The following is a 6,354-nucleotide window of genomic DNA, read 5'->3' as shown; positions in this document are numbered from 1 at the left end:
ATGGAGATAATGAGCAGTGTTCAAGCTCAAAAGTCCATAATGTAAACAATGCAAAATTAGGAGTACTGCAAACACGGAAATTTGAACCAGAGAGGGGATCCGGTGCCGTGCACATGGCTTGTATAAGTTTTGAAATCTCTACTATTTCTTGTTGTAGAACCATATGCCATTTAAAAAATCCTATCCAAGTGTGGATCCAAGGGGAAAAAATTGGTGGTAAATGGAGATTCCACGACGGAATGTTTATGCCCGGATATTGTCCGCTTTACGAGTCTAACAACGCGATAGAAACATCGATGAGATCTCGAAGCGACCGAAACTTCGCATGTCTAGACATTCGTCCGTCTCACAAATGTCACTATATGTGTGAAGTATAACTAATCCTTACTGAGGAAACATTACTTTGCCAATTACATTTTGTAGGTATCGTAAGTATATTATATGAAGGTCGGATTCAACTTTAATCATGATGGAGTTTTCAATTTTCAAACCAGAAAAAACCCGAGGTTATGGTAATTTGTCTTAAATTTGTAATTTATGTGAAGCAAAATTTGTTAAAATCAAGTTTATTCAAGCTCATCGGTCTATTCAAACAATGTACAAATAAAGAGCATGGCAAACACAGACCTTTATTACATCAGAGGCACTGACTTTTTAGTGGATTGTATTGAATCGTTGACAAGGTCATCGTATCCATATGTTAACATTTGTAATTAAAGTTTTCATCGGCTGAATACAGTAAATTGATAAGATAGGCTGGGAATAGTTTTAAATCTTTAGAAATGTGTGTTTGTTCAGTTTATCCAAATATTTTGTGAGTGAAACCTTTTTAAAAATCGTTATGTTAATTTGTTTGGCTCTGAGAGATGAAATTATACAATTTCAGTTTTCATTGTACATTATCTAGAGAAAAAATCATAGGTATGGATCAAGTTTATTACTGATTTTCCTTTACAAGCGCCACGAAAACCCTTTATAATAGATGTTCAACGGTTGACATAAATAACGATTTCAGAAAAAATGGAATTATTTTAACCATAAGTATAAATATGTAATCCTAGTGATCTGGCTAGGCTACAGCTATAGTTGAAATATAACAAAACAATGTATACTGAGTGAGAATTGTCATTTATTAAATGACAATAAGTATATAACACAAATAATGTTAAGGGGAGCTCAGCGGGATATTTCCTGAGTACAAAGAACAATGAATTTGGCAACGGTATCTCCCCTGTTGCAAACAATCATTAATTTGGCAAAAATATGTGATGTGGTGATTTTCACAAAAGAGTTATCTCTCTTTGTTTTCATACACTGTTTGTCATTGAGGGTAATTTCCGCATCTATTTTTAGTAACAGAAATTCTGTTCAGCTAAAGTATTTAAGATTTTTATTTAAAATAATTTTTGTCATTGTCATTTTTCAAATAATGATGGAAACTACACACAAGTTTTTATTTAAATGTATTGTTTAATATTTTGATAATTTCAACATCACTTCCTGTGATCACGTGACTTCATAGTTTATGATTTTGCACGAAATGTTTCGCGCTATGAAGGCTGTGTGTTGAACAATAACATTGTTGAAGCTGAATATTATCTCTAGCTAGGTGTACCAACTGTAAGTCTACATTTTTTTGTTAATATAGCTTTGCTCATGATAGTAAAGTATGTTTTGGTAGGGTTATTTTAATATTTGTAAAGTCTGAAAATATTTATTTTAATAGAATAAGTTCAGCATGTTTTGTTGATAAACGTTCCATATAATATTGGCTATTCATTTTATTTCTGGTGATGTTTAATAGACTTTTGTTATGAAGAAGTTTAAAATTATTTTACGAGATATACTTTTTTATTGTTTACAACTACAATTAGAGGTAACATAGGTATATTGATTTTTGGTTAGGTTGTACAGTATCACTGTGGTCGACGGTGACCTTGACCTGAGTTTATGCATTGAGGCCCTAGTTGGGGTAAGATTTATATGAAAGCATGTTATATTTATTCATGAGATTATTATGAGTGTAATATGTTATAAATCTTTATAATGAAAAGGTCAACTGTCCGTCATATTTTGTAAAATTATTTTTATTCATATTTTTTAGTAATGCTTCATAATATTCATGTGAATTTACATTTGTAAGTAATGTCATGTTTTTCTTATTTTTCATTTGTACAGCACACTGTCATTTATTACTGCCAATATCATTACCATTATAATTTGTAATATCATTGATATTCATAATTAATAAACTTATAAAAAGAACAAATCTGGTTATCACAAAATGGCGTCGTGGACAGGATATATTAATGGTTAACTCGGATTATATGGCAGTGTGATGTGCATAATTTAGGTCTCCAGTATCAACATGAGAGTTAATGGTTCAGTGACGATATGATGTGAAGAGCTGTTTCGGACAACTAGAGCAACTTAGGATTCATTTGGTAGGAGAGTTACAGTGTATTATTTATTACCATGTCGGAAGAAGAATTAAAAGCCAAATTGACATTTCAAACTATGAAGACTGAAAAATTAGAACATGAACTAATAAAAGCAAACACCATTATTGAAAAATTAAATGCCGATGTACATAACATGAGTTTCGCTAAATCAGAAGAACATAAAACTGTTTTCATAGCAAGGGAGAAGAAAATACCAAAACTGTGTGGACGACCTATAAGTGTTAATGACCCAGACATATGCGAGTGGATTCATGATGTAAAACAACACTTAAAAACAATCGAACCATTAGATGCCAAACTTGATTTCATTTACGACAACATTGGTGGACAATGTAAGGACGAAATACGCTTACGACCAGAGAGCGAAAGGGATTCTCCAGAAAAAATATTTAACATTATACGTTCAGTGTTTACTAATTACCAAACTATTGCAGCACTACAACAGCAGTTTTACCAGCGCAACCAAGAACAGGGTGAAACTCTACAAAAGTACTCACTGGCGTTGATGAAGCTTATGGAGAAGATCCACAACAAGGATTCAAGTGTGATTACCGATAAGGACACAATGTTGAAAGAAAAATTTGTTGATGGAATTCGGGATGACAGTCTGAGAAGAGAGATGAGACGTTACTTACATCAGTTCAAGGATATGAACTTTCCTAAATTTAGAGAGACAGTGATTGACTGGTCGGAAGATTATAGAAGTCTTAATCTACCACAACAGTGTTCATCAGAAGGAGCCAAAGTACAGTTAGTTGATTCGTTAGAAGACATAAAGAAGTTACTACTGAAGCAACAACAGCAACTGGACAGACACAGCAAAGAATTGCAGACGCTAACAGAAAAGTTCAATTCTACCGCAAGATGTGCAGAACCCAAACAGCCTAAGAGACAGATTGACAATGTTAAGAAAAACTATGTGACATGTTTCAAGTGCAGTGGCAAGGGTCATAAAGCAAATCAGTGTCCATCTGTTTTCCCATCAGAAGCTAGGAAAAGCAACTCCAAGCAAGATGTTAATAAACAGGGGGAATAACAACTTCTGTAGTGAAGAGTCGAACTGCAGGAGTGGAAATTGAAGACTCGCAAACAGACATTCGTGACAGAGTTTTTGACAAAGGAATTGGACCTTGTCCCGTAAAGTCAGTGAAAATTGAAAACCAAGATACAATGTGTTTGTTAGACACTGGTTCTCAAATTTCAACAGTGACAGAAACATTTTTTAGAAGTCTACTTGATAATAAGCCAAAACTTCATGATGTTACTTCTTGGATGAAGGTGACTGGAGCTAACAACCTACCTATTCCATACCTTGGATATGCGGAAGTTGAGATTAGCATCCCAGATATAGTCACAATTCCAAATGTTGGTGTATTAGTTGTGAGGGATCCCGATGACGATTTTGGTCGAGAACGGAAGAGCCGAGTACCAGGAGTCCTTGGAAGTAATTTCTTCAAACTTCTGAAAACTCATTTGGAGTCCGTGTCTGATACCAAAGATAAACTTTTGTGTGACACATGGAATGTTGTGTTATCCATGTATCAAATGACATCAGAAGTTAACAGGCTTAGTTTTGCCAAAGTTGGACGAATTCCAGTAAAAGTACCAGCTGAATCCATGGTGACTGTGATGTGTACTACACGACAAAGCCGAGGATGTTCGAATGTACTAGTACAGGCAATTCAAAGTCCTCATGGAAATTTACCACGCAATGTGATGGTGATGGACTCTTATTCAGAGACTTCAAATGGAAGAGTGCCAGTACGAGTGATAAATCTAGGGACTGAGGATGTGTGGTTAAATCCTAAGATGAGGATAGGGACAGTTCAAGAAGTAGAAATAGCAGATTCCTTACATAATTCTGTTCAAGTGACAGTGAAGGATAATGAAATTCAAGTCCAAATTGATGGAGAGACAGAAATAGATTCAGATATTACTGAACATGCAAATGAAAAAATCAAATTACATGGACATGACTTTGATATAGATACCACTCTTAGTAGTGAACAACAACGAAAACTTGTACACTTACTGCAGAAACATAAAGCAGCATTTTGCAAAGATGAAGACGACTTGGGATATACATCAACAGTAAAGCACCACATAGAACTGACTGATAACAAACCCATCGCTGTTCCACATAGACGGGTACCACCCCACATGATGCAAGAGGTGAAACAGCTCATTCAGAAGTTCCTTGATCAGCAAGTAATTAGACCAAGTACTAGTCCGTACGGAGCTGCAGCTGTATTGGTTAGGAAAAAGGATAAATCACTTCGTTTATGTGTAGACTTTCGTCTTCTTAACCAAAAGACAGTTAAGGATGCTTTTCCCTTACCGAGAATTGAAGAGTCATTGGATGCTTTATGTGGATCAAAGTATTACAGCACCATTGATTTAGCGCAAGGTTACTATCAAGTCGCATTAGATGATGAGTCGATACCAAAGACCGCATTCCGTATAGGATCCGGAGGATTGTACGAATACCTTAGAATGCCTATGGGTTTGTGTAACAGTCCAGGAACTTTTCAACGTTTGATGGAAGCATGTCTTGGAGACAAGAATTTTGAGTTTCTACTGATATACTTAGACGATATTTTGGTCTACTCATCAACTTTTGAACAACACCTAGAAAGACTTGATTTTGTATTTTCAAGACTGACCAAACACGGTTTGAAAATTAATCCAAAGAAGTGCCATTTCTTCAAACAAGAAGTCAAGTATTTGGGACATAAAATTTCCAGAAAAGGCATTGAAACTGATCCCAGCAAAATATCTGCCATCACTACTTGGACTAAACCAAAATCTGAGAGGGAATTGCGTTCATTCTTAGGATTATGTTCGTACTACCGAAAATTTGTGAAAAACTTTAGTAAAATAGCTGCCCCATTACATGCTATCCTTACCAAACAGGAGAAGAAAACCAAGCGAACAAGGATAAAAACGGTAGATGGTTCATTTTGTGCGAGATGGAATGAAGACTGTGATCATGCATTTATGAAGTTGAAAGAAGCACTTACGACAACTCCTATCTTGGGATACCCGGACTTCAAGAGACAGTTCATCTTGGAAATTGATGCAAGTTACGACGGGTTAGGCGCAGTGCTATCGCAAGATCAGGATAAAGGACGTGTTGTCATAGCATACGCTTCAAGAAGTCTTCGTCCAACAGAGAGAAATATGTCTAACTACAGTTCTATGAAACTTGAACTACTTAGTTTGAAATGGGCTATAACAGAAAAATTCAGAGACTATCTGTTAGGAGGAAAATTCGTTGTTTACACCGACAACAATCCGTTAAGCCATTTTAAGACTGCTAAGTTAGGATCCGTAGAAATGAGATGGGCTGCTCAACTGGCGCAATTTGACTTTGAGATCATGTTCAGATCAGGACGTTCAAATAGGAATGCTGACGCACTTAGTCGAAAAACTGTTCATGCAGAATCCATTTTAACCGAGGAAATGTCAGTGGCATGGTGTACAGATAAAACAGAACATGTATACTCAGAAGAAATTCTTACCAATTTGGTGAAAAGTACAACATTAACTGATGTTCAGAGCCTGCAGTCTAAGGAAAAATCAAAAGATGATTCTGAGTTTACAGCAACTAAGATGTTTCCAGAATTTTCCAAGGAAGAGCTTGCAAAATTACAATTGGAAGACATTTCGTTGGCTGCCGTTCTATCCTGGTTAAAGAAAGGACATAAACCAACATTGAGATTAATCGGGAAGGAACCACCCATTGCACGAAAACTACTGCATAAATGGGACAAATTATTTCTCAAAGATGGTGTTCTATACAAGAAATGTCAAGATTCAGAGGGAGAATTTTTGCAGTTAATACTTCCAGAATCCTTGAAATATCAAGTATTGGACTCTCTGCATAATTATT

The 6,354-nt window shown here is 35.6% G+C and overlaps 1 long non-coding RNA gene across 1 annotated transcript; it reads left to right on the top strand.

Moving 5' to 3' along the window:
* The first annotated feature begins 1,290 nt into the window (after nt 1–1,290).
* Nucleotides 1,291–2,723, top strand: LOC134260248 (uncharacterized). The gene is made up of 3 exons (XR_009990505.1): nt 1,291–1,620; nt 1,906–1,972; nt 2,179–2,723. It is a non-coding gene; the product is annotated as an uncharacterized LOC134260248 (long non-coding RNA).
* The last annotated feature ends 3,631 nt before the right edge of the window (nt 2,724–6,354 follow it).

This window comes from Saccostrea cucullata, unplaced genomic scaffold (genome assembly GCF_032062105.1).
Source record: "Saccostrea cucullata isolate Sc308-1 unplaced genomic scaffold, CSIRO_AGI_Scuc_v1 ctg1513, whole genome shotgun sequence".
NCBI classification, from domain to species: domain Eukaryota; kingdom Metazoa; phylum Mollusca; class Bivalvia; order Ostreida; family Ostreidae; genus Saccostrea; species Saccostrea cuccullata.
This window is presented reverse-complemented; position numbering and strand designations above follow the sequence as displayed.